The 18861-nt window shown below is 35.0% G+C and overlaps 1 long non-coding RNA gene across 1 annotated transcript; it reads left to right on the top strand.

Moving 5' to 3' along the window:
* The first annotated feature begins 13371 nt into the window (after positions 1–13371).
* Positions 13372–14209, top strand: LOC113069582 (uncharacterized). Its single transcript, XR_003279761.1, has 3 exons — positions 13372–13427; positions 13943–14070; positions 14187–14209. It is a non-coding gene; the product is annotated as an uncharacterized LOC113069582 (long non-coding RNA).
* Positions 14210–18861: the final 4652 nt, after the last annotated feature.

Genomic DNA, 18861 nt, shown 5'->3' with positions numbered 1-18861 from the left:
GCGATTAATCGCGATTAATCGCGATTAATTTTAGAAAATTGTGCGATTAATTAGTTAATTTTTTTAATCGATTGACAGCACTAATATATATATATATATATTTACAAAAATTGTAAAATAAAACTATTTCAAGGGTTAACCTATTTAGCTTTTATTTTAATAGAAAACCAAATGGAACCTTTAGAGTTTCTCCTTATGAAAAACTTGTTTATAAGAGCTTCTCATTACAAGTTTGCAAAGATGGTCGGCACATGTTGCGTCCCACACCAAAGTACAATTAAATGGAGATAAGTCGCTCCATGATACTGAAAATACCAGATTATGAGCGTGTAAATTTTGTGTGATTTCTATGTAAATGAACACAGTGCTGTGCTTCACTCTTAAGCATAGAGTTCATATTTTATTTAACTAAACTGCAACATTTGAGATTTAATAATCGCACTAAACCATTTTGTGATGGTATTTAGTTTTTCAGTAGCCTAAAATATGGAATTATGCAACGGTTTTCTGCAAAAAAAAAATGTTTTGCATTGCGTGAAAACTAAGTGCATTTACTGAGTATGAGCTTTTGAAAATATGCAGTGTCTGACTATATTCACTGATGCCTGTTATAGATGCATCTCCATGACAGCTTTTCTTGGAGTTGAGTTGGTGTCTCTGCATTCAGTACATTAGAGCAAATGAATGAGATCCTGCTTGAAGGAAACAAATCATGATGATATCGAAGTCGGTACGGCAGTTCCGCTTGACCTGTTTGAAGCTCGACTGTGCGCAGTGCAAGTCATTGACTTTCCCCTCCAGAGGTAAAGGTCGAGGATATGGAGATAGATCCGCTCCTGCTGCAGATGATGCTTAATGGACCGCCTCCTCTGGCAGCACACTGTACAACAGCTGGCCATTATTGAGTCAGATGCATTTTCTCTGTCACTCTTATCATACTGGGCACAGAAGGTATGGTGAGCGTCTGAAGAGCCTAACAGGCGAAGATCTGAAGACTTTAGCTTGAGAAAGTTCTGCTGTCCATCAGCTCAGACCCTTTTAATTCAAATGGCCAGAGCTGATGGAAACATGTCATTCAATGCCACCGGTCATTAGACATGTCCAGACAATGCCGAAGATGCTTCATGGCAGCATCGCAAACTCTTCACCACTGACATTTCCTAATTAGCTCAATCTATTGATTCCTTTATTATTTGTACCCTCTTTGCATCAGACACAAGCAGCTATGATAAAGGTTCTGTGTTGTAATTAAAGATAAATAACCTTATAAAATGGTTTAAAGGAGTAGTTCAGCCTCGTCATTAAGACTTTCCTCTATGAAACACAAAAGCAGATGTTCAGCTGAATGATGATGCGTACTATAGGTGCATTTATTTGATCAACAATACAATAATAATAGTAACATTGTGAAATATTTGTACAATTATAAAATCACATATTCTGTGAATTTATATTACTGCTTGTAGAAAATGAAAAATAACACAGATCTGTGAGGCTCTACTGGCAAAACTTGAGAAGATGGCACTCTCTGTCATTTAGGGATGTTTGCAGCAAAGGTGATCTAGTGGGGCTGTTGAAATAGTCAATCTGTCCACTTTATGCTATAATTTCTCTCATGTAAAAAGGTTAAATCTGACAGCCAACTTGGTGTTGTCTATCAGCATGTTGGTTTCTGACTTCCGTGCTCAACAATTAACCTTTAAAAATATATTTATGTCAAAATAAATCATGGTATGCATGCTTCTGATGCATTTTCAAACTCTATACCATAGTACAAATAATGAAGGTTTCCTTCAAGACATAAACACTGATTTATGAAATGCAACATGAAGAGTCCCCAGTACGTCAGTTTCCTCCGGGTTATCGTTACTTCACATCACAGGTATTCCACTTTCTTCATTTGCAGAATATGTTTTAGCAATACTTTTATCTCCGCCTGAACCTCCTCATGGATATAAAAGCATCTTCTCCTGCAGGGCGAGTGTGTGGTGAAGCAAAATGGATCGAATCTAATTCAGTTCTCACAAGGAATTAATCAATAATGCTACGGAATGGCTTTCACCAGAAAATGCCCATCTTGTTTGGAGTGTTTTGCGTTGGCAGTGCAATCTCGTCTGATAAGTCATGCATCTCCATACTGCAGCCGGCCACGGTAATCAGATGTTTCTCTGCTTTATGGCCCTCCATCATTCTCCTTGTTCTGATTTTTGACAGTGCAGCACTTGAGAAAGAATAGCTTTTCCATTACAATTTCTCGATTAGGGCTGGCTTCAGGCTCAAGAGGGAACCAGATTCACAACACTCAGTAGAAGGTGCAAAGCAGATAGATGGATACGGCATCCAGCACACATGCCATAACTCAGAAAAGGGCACGTACTCATATACTCTAAAGAACGCTTTGCAGATGCTAAAGTCCTCTGTGCAATCAATGGTGAGTACTTCCACAGATTCGCCGCTGCATTTGTCGTCTGAATGGTGTCCGCTGCAGATATTCTTCCAAAATGCACCACTTGAAATTGATTTAATCCTGTTTGCAATGCCAAAGGAACTGCTAGCTGTCAAAGTAGCCGGTTTTCTTTCTTCCATAGATGCTGTAAATGAATGGCATGGGCTTTGTGTTGCATCTTGAGTGTCTGGGTTAGTGCTGAATTTGTGCAGTTGATGAAGGCGCCCCACATCATCATGGCAGTAGATGTTCACGCTCATGAGTCCTACAGCATGCATCATAATCAGGAAGCCTTTCAGGCCCCCTTTATCAGACTTGTTTGTGTAAACGGACATATGGGTACTGAAACCTTTCTCCCAGCCTGGCAGGCGAGCGCTAAATCCATTAGTGACCATTAGTGACAAGCTAAAGAAGCCTTGTTTGTGTTTCCCACCGATAAGTCCCTCGCTGCTCCGGGGCCGACAGCATCACTAATGAGTCTTTCTTGCACGTGCCTGATTGAGAGAGGGCCGGTTTGAACGTCACATGAGGGATAAAGCGGAATATCCCACATTTGTCATTGCATCTTTATTGGTCAGATTAATTGGATACGGCTATTCCCTCCTTCCTCACGATGGAGAGAAGGAATCGACATCCTGCAGAGAAGAATTTGTGACAAACAAGCAGTGTCCTGCTGGTCAGAGCGGCCACTTCAAAAGCCCCTGCTCCACTTTTCACGTTTCTGAGAGCGTACATGTACAAACACCCACACAGATGACAAGCAGAAAAGAAAGGAAAGCACACATCATGTTGGACGCTCTCCTGCTGTCTCGTATAACAGCTGACTTGAATTTAATGAGTGGCTCCAATTCCCTCTGAATCAAGCCCAGAAACCTGCTCTCGGCCAACGGTGGCTCAGACACAATTAGATCTTGTTGTGGCACAATGATTTTCTGATGAATGACTAGTTAAGGACTCAGGCACATCATGCAGGTTCTGCAGTGTGCATCGGCGTACTCACACCAAGCAGCTACCTATAATGTCTATGTGCACTAAAAATAGACCATGCCTCTCAGTCAAGCTAAATCAGTGCAGTGTGGCAATTATCACTCTGCTACATCGTTGAGGCATCGTGTTTCTCCTGTTGATGCCATCCGTTAAGACAGCTGCACTTTATCAGGCACGGGCCAAATTAAGTTTCACACCATCAATGTAGGAATCACACATCGCAACGCCGCCGCAATTGCTCACTGGCAGGGATGAGCATGTTGAACTGTGGCCTCGTGCAGCCATTTATGGATGCTGCTTAACGCAGTTTTGACACTTTTCTAAAACGTTTCACATCTCTGGGGAAGAAGCGGACATCCTAAAGCACTGGGCCTTTCAGTGAAGTGCATTGTTAAAGTGTGACAAGATGGATGTTTGGCCCAGCCTGTTGAAAAACCTGATCCCACTTCACACTTAATGGACTGGCAATGCCAGTCCTGGGGGAGCTGAGCAACTGTAAACTGCTGGGCCAAGATGCTTAGCCAACATTTCCACCATCAAAACAACAGGGCTTGTTTTCGGATTGGAGACGGCTGGAGGTGGAAGAGAGAGAGTGGTGGAAATACTACTGTAGCTCATCTGTATTCTCTGCTTTTGTTTTTTAGAATTTGGTGATGTGATAATGTTGGTTGATAATGGTCATATAACGTCTTCATTTTATCGCCAGTGTTGGAAATAATCAGATGAAGTATAGGGACACATCAGTAAATTTACATCCATCAGGGCTGTGCACAGACAGTATTTAAATTGCATTTGGCAGATTCTTTTATATAAGCACCTTACATTGGATTCAATTCTTGTTTTCCCTGATAATCGAACCCATAATCATTGTGTTGTTACTGTAGCACAGTTTATGAGCTACATGAAGGCAATGGTTCAAGTTTTTAAACTTACAAAAGTATGGTAAAAACAATTATGTCCTACAAAGTTTACACTTTATTCCAGATAAGTGCCATAAAAGACACATCAGAGTTAACTAGCAGACTGCAGTACTGAAGTTACAATAATAGAAACTATTTATGCTGTCTGGTGTGCAGAACAGGTGATGGGGCAATAGCACTGAAGAACTGGAACTCTGTGTTATATTGTTTTGTCAATATACTTAAGTTCTATAGATCTCAGTGATGATGTTGGTTGATAAAAATTATATATCATATTTGTTTTATCCTCAGTGTTTAAAATGTAATGCACATTGCATAATCAGATGCAATATTTTTTTTTTATTTTTTTTTTTTATAATGAGTATAGGAATACATCAACTTTTAAAAAATATATATACACTGTAATAGCCACCAGCTTCATGAACAGACAGTATTCACATTTACATTACATTCGGTAAATGTTTTTATCTAAAGCAACTTATGCTGTATTCAAGATACATATTTGATCAATTATTTCCTTGGGATTCGACCAACTGACAATTGTGTTGACATTTGTGAGCTACAGGAAAGCTGTGGCTTAAAGTTTTAAACTTATGAAAGTTTGAAGGCAGAACTGTTGTTATTAGGGGACCAAGCTCTAAAGATGCTAGAACTCAATTGTATTTGTACGGTTTTGCCAATATTTCTTTTTCTGCCCTAAATGTGTCTGGGGTGTCAGAGACTGTCAGTCTTGGAGATCTCAATGATAATGCTGGTAGATATATCAGATGTTTTCAGTGAAATGAGATGACAGTCATGTACCGAGATGGGATGATAACTAACCCTGTTTCAAACTTTCAAAAGTTTGAAAGGAAGACTGAACTTATACAGCTCACCTAAGGTGCTGGAACCCAGTTGTATTTGTACTGTTTTGCCAATTATTATTCTTCTGGGCTAAAAGTGTCTGGGTGTCAGAGACCGTAATTTGTTGGTGTCTAACTTTGTGGGATGATTTCAATTCCCCCTCAATAGTCACACTCCACAACACACGTTAAACACTAGGTGGCACTATGATGAGTACATTTACGTTTTGGTTAGTAACTCTGAAATCATAAAAAAAAAAGTTTAAATCCTTGAGTCAAGATCTACATGATTCTGTACATATGATTTGTTTACCCCTGGAAGATATTTAAATTTAGCCATTTTTAATTTGTGGTCTCACTGTATATTTGGTATCTTGAACTACTCTGTACTTACATCAAATAAGATTAATTGATTGGCACAATGTACTCTTCATGTTCATGTTGTATTGCAAAACTCTTTTGCTGCTATTGAGGTGGGATGTGGTTGTTGGTTAGGGACAGATTTGCTGGTATGGTTAGATTTAAGAGGTAGGGTAAACAGTGTAATTACAGATGCAACTAGTTGACAAATGGCCAGTAAAATTTTATTTATTATTATTATTATTATTATTATTATTATTATTATTATTATTATTATTATTATTATTTATTTATTTATTTATTTTTATTATTTTTTAAAGAATTGCGAATGTAAATGTTTTTTTTTTTTTTTTTTATGTTTTTACTGATTTTTACCTTTTTACATTTTTATATTTGTCCTATGGTGTGACAGTAAACATTAAGATATATATATATATATATATATATATATATATATATATATATATATATATATATATATATATATATATATATATATATATATATATATATATATATATATATTATTTTATATTAATTTTATAGCATATGGCTACTCTTTTTAAGGCATAATTTTGATTCTATTTACTTTCTGTATTATTCTCTTAGGATCTTCTCTGGAAACCTCTTAAATTTCAGACTATATTTCCATATTCTCTCTCTTCAACTAATTTCTCTTCCTCAATTCTTTCGGTTTCAAAAACAAAGGATCACATTTTATACTTATCTTCATGACTCTTTATTACAGTACAAGTTTTCTGAAAAAATATCAGGAAATAGTTAACTGCATTTAAGAACACTGAAAATTATAATAAATAAATAAATAAATAAATAAATAATAATAAAGAGGACTTAAATCATATTTAATTATTTAAAATGTTTCTTGACTTTTTTTTTTTACAGTATTATAATTTCAGCCTTTTTCTGTCAATTAATGACCTTGCTATTCTGAGCTAACCTGTCATTAATGGTAGCAAGTCACATTTGCATAATTGTAATGTAGTAATTTATTGTAATGTAGTTTAACATACAGTTATATAATATATATATATATATATATATATATATATATATATATATATATATATATATATATATATATATATATATATATACATATATATATATATATATATATATATACATAAATACACAATTTAGGGGGGTCACACCAATGGACAACAATATATTACACTTTTGTAGTGGTTCCAAAAAAGTTAAATATTTGAACAATTCTGAGACAAAAATTGACCATGTGCACATATCATTGGCTTGACAGGGGGCTTCAGTAACACAACGATGAATGGGGTCCTTCAACTTTTTTTTTTTTATAAAAGCTGTTATTTATTGAACCATACTTGAGACAATCAAACCATAGGACAATTTTTATTTTCTTTAGTGCATTGACTACTGTGATACATTCAATTTTTGTCTGGTATATTCTCCATGTATGTGTAATACTCTTGCTCTTCTGTAAAGCACTTTGGTCAGCCTGGGGGCTGTTGTAAATGCGCTATACAAATAAAATTGAAATCGAAATTGAAATTATACACACGGTCGGTGTCACTAGTTAAAATTTCTCTGGATTTAAACATTATTTGAAACATTTGGGATAATGTGTGTACACAAGTCAAGCAAAATATATAACACAGTTCTAGTGGTTTTTGGATTTTATTGTATTTTTTTCATATATAAAAAAATAATTATTACATATTGTGCCTTTAACTGACAGAAAAAAAATATACTATATACTGAAACAACACTGGCTAGAACAGCCATATGTCATGCAATTGATTTAATTTAATTTAACTTAAGAACTTAAGAACTTCATCTTAATCTTAATATATTTAAAACATGGCATCTCAGGTCTACTTGACTATTTCTGTTTTGCTTTATTTCCTAATGTTTGATTGCATTTATCTCTCATCATACTCTGGGGTTATTTTTATGAAAGTGCGGTTGTAGGACAAACACATTTATTTAGTCTTGCACAGACACTGAAACATACTGACATACAGTATTAAAATGCATATAAAAACAAATTCATGCACATATGTAAATAAGTTTGAGACATACGTTTACAATTCTCTGAATCTATGTATACTGAACTCAAGGAAAAATTGCTTGATTCTATTTATAATCGATTAGATTAAAAATGTTTTCAATGCCATCACATGTAGTTCAAACATTTGCTCAATTAAAAATGATAACATTTCATAATGTTTCAGGATTACGTATTTTTAAACAAGACTATACTTTAAAACTTGTAACATCAAAGAGTGCTGTCAATGCAAGACCTCAGTGTTTGGACTGTGCTTGTGTAAGTAAAAAACACTGTGTCTATGTAAGAAATAGTTATGGTTAGTTTTCAGCGGCTCAAAATATATATATATATATAATAATGCTGTCTATACATCCAATTCAATGTCTATTCAAATAAAATTTTTATGAATGTAAATGTTACGTACAAATACTTAAATGTAACAATGTGTGCAGCCTGCTTAACATCTGTAAAGGATTTTTTTTTCTTTCAGCAGGATTATGGAAAAACAGCCTTTAATCTCAGCTTCATCAGCATTTAATATCTTAAATTAGCTCATCAGTTTATAAATTAAATATGAATTAATTAGTAGTCTAGTATTTCATTTATTCATTAATGCCTCTGATGTTTGTGTTGGTTTCCCTTGTGGCAGAACTAAGCTTTATGTCTGTCTTTAACATCTTTCTCTTTTTTTTTTTTTTTTTTTTTTTTTGCAATTTATAAAGCACTGAGAGCATAAAAGCAGCATGTCACAGATCAACACTGCATCCATTTACCGCTCCACAGCAGATCTCTGGCATCTGAAGCTCTCTCTGAGGAACAACAGCACACGTAAACACAAACTTGACTTCTCCTCCTCTCTGCGGCTGGCCGCGGCAGCTTTGATATCCCCTCAGTGTGTGTCGAGGTGGTCAGCATTAAAAGCGCCTCTCATTCACATTGACCTTTTCCTTGATTCAGCTCGTCCTCGTGTCTCACGGCTCCGGCAGACTTGCCTCCGAAACAAAAGGGCAAGTGGAGGCCTGACACAAAGTCAATAGGGAAGACACAGCAGTATTTGAGGGTATTGTCAGGTGACCCCATTGTTTACACTTTGAATGAAGGTGGCCGCAAGAGTGTGAGGATGGAGAGGCTTTGGGTTTTGTTGTGGTTGGTCTGGTTCTCTGGAGAAAAACACAGAGGTGTCAAAGACAAGACACACAGGACGATTAGAATGGAAACATCCAAATATTGATTGTGCGCATTGTTTAACATTTGTGGTCTGTTGTGCACTTGATGCCACTTCATCTCTGCATCACATTATTTAATGTAGACACATAAAGCACTGTTAGCACCAGACAAAACATATTTTAAAGAGTATTTAAAATTAACAGTAAAAACACAAAAATGTGTAAAAACTAAATTGTGAAATATTATTGCAATATAGTATTTATAAATATTTACAATTAAAATATTTACAAAGTTTTTCCTGTGACTTAAAGCTGAATTTTCAGCTTCATTATTCCAGTCTTCAGTGTCACATGATCCTACAGAAATCATTCTAATATGATGATTTGCTGCTCAAGAAACATTTTTGATTATTGTCAACACTGGGGTGGGATATAAGATAAATTAATATTTTTGTTTGTTTGTTTTTCCATCAGTGATGGGTTAAAATGATCAAAACTGACAGTAAAGATATTTACAATGTTAAAAAATATGTATATTAGCATTGATAATGATAGGAGGGATTATTAATAATAGAACACCAATAACAATTGAGCTGCAAATCAGTATATTAAAATGATTTCTGAAGGATCATGTGACACTGAAGATTGCAAGCAAAAAAAATCTATTTTCTAATCTGGCTCTCAAATTGAAATGAGTTTGACACCGCTGCTTTAACAGGAAAGAAAGTTTACACCCTTGACAACAAAGGAGCCATCCACACTGTATAATGCATTGCAGAACAATCAGGATTCAGTGTTATTTTACTGCACTGTCTAATGAGCATCTCCACCACTTAAATACACTTGAGCTGGAGGGCTTTAGAGACACCATCCACTCTTCTGCCAAATTAACAATGCATAAGGAATTATGTGCATCTTCATCATTTGCATTTTATCTCCAGAACTACAGATAGCCTAAACCTTTTCAGATGTGTCTGTCATGGCAAACAGAAGTGTGAGCTTGGTGTGTGTGTGTGTGTGTGTGTGCGTGCGTGCGTGTGTGTGTGTGTGTGCGCGCGTGTGTGTGTGTGTGCGCGCGTGTGTGTGTGTGTGTGTGTGTGTGTTTGTTTGTTCAGAACATTGAACACAAATGTGCCTCAACAGACCACAAGAGGGCATTTTCATTATAAGAAAGAAAAGTGTGAACTCATACTGATTGTGGTCTTCAAGAGATTCTTATTGCAGTAAAATAATGTTACTCTGTCAAATCTTAAACTTTTTTAAAAGGGATTTGATGCAATATTTTCCTGTTAACAAAGAAATTGTCCTATAAAGCAACTTAATAGTTTCAGGTTATGTTTAAGTTATTTATGTCAAGCCAGCATAATGATGCTTCTGCTTGCATATAATGTATAAGGCCTGTTTCACACATTAGCAGAATATATATATACATATATATATATAGGTGTATATAGGTGTATATATATATATATATATATATATATATATATATATATATATATATATATATATATACACCTATATACACCTATATATATATGTACATTAGGCCTGTTTCACACATTAGCAGAATATATATATACATATATATATAGGTGTATATAGGTGTATATATATATATATATATATATATATATATATATATATATATATATATATATATATATATATGCAATGCATATATGCAATGCATCCTCTGCAGTCAGGGCCGTTTGAAGGAATTTGGGGGCCCCGAGCAAAATGGACATAGAGGCCCCCCGACCCCCGCACGCAAAGCCTACAGGAACCACAGCATAACCATACAGTTTAAGTTCACCCACACTTTATATAAATAAAAAAGTTCTGCTTGAAAAAATTGTTTGGTTGGAATTCAATAGTGATTTGCACAGTTTTTTTTTCTAATAATATGACAGCAAACACTTATCAGTTTAAACTCTGGGCTGTGCGGGATATCAGCTATAATTATAGAGCTTGTGGTACCTTGTGCTATATAGAAGAAACATCAGCACTGAGAAGTGATGCATCTGTTGATGTTGAGGATGAAGATGATGGTGTAGCTGGGAAAATAATTGAAAAAAAGGGTGAAATTACCTGTGAAGTACGTTTTACCATTTCACTGTTAGCATATTGAAAGAGGTCACTATTAACAGCTCAGGGGTGCGTTTCCCAAAACCATAGTTGCTAACTAAGTTAGATGGTAGACACTTTGTAATAACAATCATTAATAGATGGTAAATTGATAGTTAATTACAACCCATTCTCACTCCAAAGGCGTCAAAAACCGAAGCATGGTCAAGCGCCCCTAGCGTCACTTTTATGACGCCAAATGTGCCTCTCGGCGTCGACTATCGAAGCACTACGACCTTCATTGCTTTCAGTGGGAAACTTTTGGCGTCAGAATTCGACACGAGGACATGAGATGTTTATCGCTATGAAATCACGTTCAAGAAGTCTCATTCAGCACACATCGCGCGATACTTGCTATCATTTCCACAGTTTGGGTGAGTAGTCGTATATACGCTCTTTTAATGCCTTTTATAAAATGTATTCTGTCTTCTTTATTAATCAGATTAGTGCCATATGTTTAATCGCTGTATTATGTCGGTCATCCGCGGCTGTCTTTGAGTTTCATTGCGTTTAAATAAATGAACACAGCTGCTAATTAGTGTGATTAAACTCTATCTGTCACGTGACGTGCCATAGACCTTCGATCCGTTTTATATTATTATTAATTTCAGGATCAATGATGTAAGTTGTATTTGTAGTAAAATCATGGTAATCACGACACAATAGTAATAAATGAAATGTGAAGTTAAAACACAGTAAATGGGACATTAGTAACTGTAACTGTAGTTTTACTATGATATATTAATAATCAATACAACAATACAATAATCACCAAACCAGCTATGTTTGTATCACTGTAATGTTAGTGTTTTTATGTGCTTTTATATGACAGAAATCACAGTAATCATGTGTTCTGTACCATGCTTTTAATACCTTTTAATGTGAACCCAAAAAAAAAAAAAAAATCAAATTAAAAATAAATAATAAAACATGTATTTTTCCATCTTGCAGTTCATTCATATCAGTTTATATATATATATATTTTTTTTTATTATATCTAAATATTTTGCTCACAGATCATTATTAACATTCTGTATATAATTCAATTTTATTTTCTCTCCCCTTTTTTATTATTTTTATTTTTAGCTGAAAAGACGTAAAGGCAGTCAGCCTAGTGGTGTTTCTGGAGAGGGATTCCTTCAGAAATGGAGAAGACAGAAAGCTGCGGAGGCAGATATTTGCAGCAGTAAGTCTGTGATAGTTTGTCTCTTTTATCAAAAATTCCTGCTGTTATAATTTGTACAGCATTTGTTGTTTCTTAAACTGTTGCACTGTCCAAATACCCACACTTGCCATCTTTTCACTTGACCACTTGATTACTTATTTGACGTCTTTCCTGTATTTTGCCTAGTGTTCGAGTGAGCATGATGACCACGAGTGTGTGTCGAACTTTTCATGACCTGATGACTGTGTTTCCCAATCCTGATCCTGGAGAACCCCAGCACTGCACGGTTTTGGCGTCTCACTTATCTGCCTTGGAGTCTTCACTGATGAGCTGATGAGTTGAATCAGGTGTGTTTGATCAGGGAGACATCTCAAATGTGCAGTGTTGGGCTTCTCCAGGACCAGGATTGGGAGCCACTGCCTTATGGGACACTTATGTGTTTAAAGAGATTTTTTATATCTAATTATCAATATTTCACATACTGTACATTGGACAGCTTTCCATGACCTTTTGTGAGACCTCGGCAAAAAGTCTGACGATTTATTCCAAAACATGATGCATGATGGGATACACTAAGCTTTGTATAGCGCTCCGGAGCAGTATTGGAGAGGTTTAGTGTGTGTTAAGGACGCTGTGCTTTGGCATTATTAAGACCGGGGACAGTCTCGTTCACACACTGTCACGTACACACACTCTCAAGTGGCCAAGACTGCAAGTGTGGGTATCTGGACAGGGTCAAAGTCTTAAAAATGATCCCTAAACACAGTCGCACATCACAGTCTTAATAATCCAGTTTAACACTTGTATGATATTGTACAAGCCCCAGGACGGTCTCATCTGACACTATCAAAATAATTCATATGACTATAGCTTGTTATTAATTACTTGCTTTCAATAATGGATGCATTTAACATTTAATTATACAGCATCTTTACAGAGGTGTAATGTACAAGTTGCACGTAATTAATAATATTTCCTTCCTTCTGTCTTACAGGATTTTTTCCAGATAATGCTGTTCTTCTTTTTCAGGTCTAAAATATCGAGCTCAACAGCTATTTGAAGAGCCAACCCTCACAAACCTTCCTAAAAACTAAAAGAGCTATTACTGAGTCTCAGCGAATCTTGCCATGATCAGCTCTTCCCAGGTACATTTGTTTAGAATATTTTTTTAATCAACATTTACTCATCAAATGCTCTGGTCTGAATCTTACTTTAAATTAACTTAATTATGTTTAATGAGCAACATTAATTGCACACAGAGTAAGTAGAGATTTTCTTGTTTGACAAGAGAAAGAAAACCAAGGAAATGATTTGCTCAGGATGAGGAATGAAGATGGCCATCTTGAGCTCAAACAAACAGAAGTCCTCTGGTATGTGTGTGTTGAAGCAATGCTGTGTTATACAACATTTTATGATGATCTCTCACAGAACTGGTCATGTCAGCCTTGATTTCGTTTTATACTATTACAATTACAGCATGTTAGCAAAGTGTGACTGGACATTTTTAATATTATGTTTTTAAAAACACACCACCTGTTTTAAAAGTAGACAAGTATCACGAAATTGGTTTAGTTGATATAAACACCAATTGACATTATTTCATTGTTTTGTAAATGTTATGTTATAAATTGTGAATTGATAGTTGATTGGTTCGAAGCCAGGCATTACACTGCACTGACTAAAACACATTTGTGAGAGAAGTCAGGAACTTTGGAGAAAGATTCTAGAGGAAAAAAAAACACATTTACTGCAACAATAGATGAATTCTAGAGTCTCTGAGAACTACACATGCTAATGCAGTCTAATGAGCAAGATCTTTGCCTCTGTAACTTTTTCTTAATTCTTGCAGAATGACATTATTATTGCAGTATTTTTATTGGTACAGATGATCTCTTCAGCCAAACGAGGGGTTTTGACCAAGTGATGCTCTTGAAAGGAGTGAAAGAAGAGGATGTGGTAAATTGTCTTCAGAGAAAAAGCTTCTCAAAAGGTCTTAAAACAGCTTGAAGAATGGTAAGTGTACAGTACTACAAGGGTCATAGTTGCTCACACTGCTAAAATCACACAGAACATAAGCTGCGCTCTCTGTCCATTAAACAACTTGATCTGGATTGTGTGTTTCACTTCAGGTCTGGGATGTTAGGACTGAGAGATCCTCTGGCTGAGAACAAGCTACACCACATCAGTGCTGGATATCAACCACAAACTGTTTCCAGACATGAGAGAAGAAGATCACGATGGGGAGATGAAACCAGTTTAGATGTGATGATGGGAATCATTATTTTCTGGAACAGTATCACATGTCTTATATGTATCACATGATCTGTATCACAGTTGACTGGATGGGACTGTGTGACTTTTAAGGACATTTCATCACTCATCTGTGTGAACTGATTTATATATGAGGTTAATGTATCTTTGATGATAATTATTTTCATTGAATCTTATTTGTCTTGATGCTACTTTATCAACTTTATAGTCTATGCTTCAATAAAATGAAAATGGTGAATATTGTGTTCTGAAATTTCTTGGTAAATACATCATTTTACTAGGTAGGCTCATATGTGTTTATTTTAGACTTGGAAAAACGACATATTAATTATTGGGATTATTTTTTTATTTAAGACATAAACATTTTTGATCGGATTAATAACATCTGGGACATCAGTACACCAGAAAGTATTTTTTTATATTTTAGTAACAAATATGCACATTTTTTGTGAAATACAGGGAGTTACAAGATTAATTATTCTGCATTACAAGATGGTGCCATGGGCTTTATTGTTACAAGAACTTGACGGATAACTGAGAATGTAGCAGGAATGATCAACGTGGATCTTGTACTGCATTAAAACCAAGAGCACGCACATTACTGATGTCCAGCACCTGAGGAGCAAGATACGGGGGTGAGGAGGACATTTTTACACTGATTTCGGCTAATTAGTTATATATAATGCTAATATATATACATATATATATATAAATTAATATTCTTAGCACTGCATGAATTTGTCCTTGTGTAATAGTGAAGTATCACAATGTGTATACATTGTCCTTGATTACTGCTTTACAGTGGGGAATAGATAAAGGCAAGTTGTTGCAGGTTCATCCATTATATTTCTTGCCATTTACTTCAAAAATCAAAGAAATAATCTATTATTTTCATTATTAAAACATTTCTTTATAATTTTTCCATGTTTCATCAGATGGCCTCACAATGTCCTGTCAAAAGGTATGATAGCCATGATGAATAGAATAGAAAACTGAGGACTGTGAAAACTGTCAGATATAAATGTGACTCAGCTCAGTTTGTTGTTCATGATGAGGAGAATACATATATGTAGGTTTTACTGCCCTGCTACCCCCAGGGGCCCAGTAGCACCCCCCGGAAGAGCCCAAAACTGTACATTTCAAATGGCTGTAAATCAGAGTCCAATTAACATATCAAAGAGAAAATGGGCAGGATTATTACTTATGCTATGCTGATAAAATAATGTTGAGCTCAGTTTTCAGAAATAAGTGGAAAGCTGACATAAAAGCATTTTAAATATTGCTCACTGTAAAATACCACATTTCAGCCTGCCTCTCAAATATATCACAGATGTTTGCACAATAAACATATTTAGATATCCAGTTTACCTTAAAATAAATAATTTATTTAGTTTCGTTAATAAAAAGTTTTAAACTACATTACCCACAAGCCTCCGTCGTTCTATCTATAGAAAGGCAACACTAGGGGGCTGTTTTTTGTAGTTCATTGAAGTTATGCTTAGGGTTAGGATTAGGATCTCGCTAAAGATGTCATTTTTCTCAAGATAGCAACACTTCATTGTTGACTTAATATATTACTAATGTGATGATAGGAGCAAAACATACTTTTTAACATGATGCGCTGTTTAATATGGGTTAAAAGATAGTCCAACCACAGACTGTCCTGAAAAGTCATAGCCAATGACATCTAAGCTGAGCAGCAGCGTCACATTTCCTTATCCATGTATGACAGATGTCTTTCGTTTTTCGGCTGAAGGGATAGATTCGGTTAACAATAGATTAAGCTTGCTACTTATAAGATACTGTTTTATTAACGTCTTCACCTTCCTCCGTTGTTCAGCTTGACAAAAATTGGGCAATATTGATGTGCACATGCCCAGCAGTCGCAGTTGTATCCAACAGATAGATTCCTCTCATTAAATATAAGACACATTTTTAAGATTTGTATATTTTTTTTTTGACCAAAGACAAATATATTTACTAATCAAATGACGTGCTTCTAAAATTTACATTGTATATTACATTGTGTTTTAAAGTTAAAATTGTTCACATTTGTGTTTCTGTGATTTACCATTCTCTACCATTTGAACCCTAGGAATAAAAACAGAAATTATAAATGAATGAATGAATGAACAAATAAATACATAAAGCATAATAAACATGCATATTTTTGTAAGGATCTTCCATTATTTATTGATATGTCAAACTCATTTAAAGACAACATGCCCAAATTACTACACTGCATCCTCTGTCACCAAGCTCGTTTTTGCCACCATAAAGAATAAAAAGGCAGTTATGTTATAAACATTAACTATTTTCAGTATGCAAATGAAAATGCTTTTATTAAAAAACAAAACAGTAAATACAGTATGTCTTTCAGAGAACACTGGAAAAAGATCAATTTTATTAAAAAAATTAAATTGACCAAAATGTTATACAACACAATGTAAATGTTTCAAACTCACAAAAAAACACCATGAAGACATGCATGTCAAGTGTGCAATATCATCTATAAAACTCAATCAGCACAGCATCAAATAAACACTGATTGTCTGAACAATGGAAGACAGAGAAAGTGTTCAGGAAAACAAACACCTGATAGCTTTGACAATAACATCATGAATTCACTTCATGACTGGAGCTAGGGGATGACTGTGTATGAATATCTCCTTTACTAAAACTCTTAATTAAAGTCTAAAAAGTTCACTGTATGAAGCTTGAAAAAGAGAACAAAATGCTTTATCAATACGAAAAATACTATTTTTAACTATTGTTTTCATCACTGGTTCTGTAATGTATTCATTATGAGCTTATAAATAAAACAAAGTTACATCTTCTGCAAAAATCAAACCACTGCAAAGTCTAATCACTGATCCAGGGACCATATCTGTGTGTGTGGGGGATAAAGAGTTAACGAGGTGAGTCCTTGTGCATGATGGAGAACTGCAGTGTTATCCTCAAACAATCCTGTAAAACAGAAATATTACATTACATTCAACTTATACATTACACTGTGTTTTGTTTAGACCATAAAAGCAGCCTCTGTAAAGATGCTGTAAAATTAAATGTTAAATGAATCCATTATTGAAAGCAAGTAATTAATAACAAGCTATAGTCATATGAATTCTTTTGATAGTGTCAGATGAGACCGTCCTGGGGCTTGTACAATATCATACAAGTGTTAAACTGGATTATTAAGACTGTGATGTGTTTAGTACAGTATGTGAAATATTGATAATTAGATATTAAAAATCTCTTTAAACACATAAGTGTCCCATAAGGCAGTGGCTCCCAATCCTGGTCCTGGAGAAGCCCAACACTGCACATTTGAGATGTCTCCCTGATCAAACACACCTGATTCAACTCATCAGCTCATCAGTGAAGACTCCAAGGCAGATAAGAGAGACGCCAAAACCGTGCAGTGCTGGGGTTCTCCAGGATCAGGATTGGGAAACACAGTCATCAGGTCATGAAAAGTTCGACACACACTCGTGGTCATCATGCTCACTCGAACACTAGGCCAAATACAGGAAAGACTTCAAATAAGTAATCAAGTGGTCAAGTGAAAAGATGGCAAGTGTGGGTATTTGGACAGTGCAACAGTTTAAGAAACAACAAATGCTGTACAAATTATAACAGCAGGAATTTTTGATAAAAGAGACAAACTATCACAGACTTACTGCTGCAAATATCTGCCTCCGCAGCTTTCTGTCTTCTCCATTTCTGAAGGAATCCCTCTCCAGAAACACCACTGGGCTGACTGCCTTTACGTCTTTTCAGCTAAAAATAAAAATAATAAAAAAGGGGAGAGAAAATAAAATTGAATTATATACAGAATGTTAATAATGATCTGTGAGCAAAATATTTATATAGATATATATATATATAAACTGATATGAATGAACTGCAAGATGGAAAAATACACGTTTTATTATTTATTTTTAATTTGATGTTTTTTTTTTTTTGGATTCACATTAAAAGGTATTAAAAGCATGGTACAGAACACATGATTACTGTTATTTCTGTCATATAAAAGCACATAAAAACACTAACATTACAGTGATACAAACATAGCTGGTTTGGTGATTATTGTATTGTTGTATTGATTATTAATATATCATAGTAAAACTACAGTTACAGTTACTAATGTCCCATTTACTGTGTTTTAACTTCACATTTCATTTATTACTATTGTGTCGTGATTACCATGATTTTACTACAAATACAACTTACATCATTGATCCTGAAATTAATAATAATATAAAACGGATCGAAGGTCTATGGCACGTCACGTGACAGATAGAGTTTAATCACACTAATTAGCAGCTGTGTTCATTTATTTAAACGCAATGAAACTCAAAGACAGCCGCGGATGACCGATATAATACAGCGATTAAACATATGGCACTAATCTGATTAATAAAGAAGACAGAATACATTTGATAAAAGGCATTAAAAGAGCGTATATACGACTACTCACCCAAACTGTGGAACTGATAGCAAGTATCGCGCGATGTGTGCTGAATGAGACTT

This window comes from Carassius auratus, chromosome 5 (assembly GCF_003368295.1).
Source record: "Carassius auratus strain Wakin chromosome 5, ASM336829v1, whole genome shotgun sequence".
NCBI lineage: Eukaryota > Metazoa > Chordata > Actinopteri > Cypriniformes > Cyprinidae > Carassius > Carassius auratus.
This window is presented reverse-complemented; position numbering and strand designations above follow the sequence as displayed.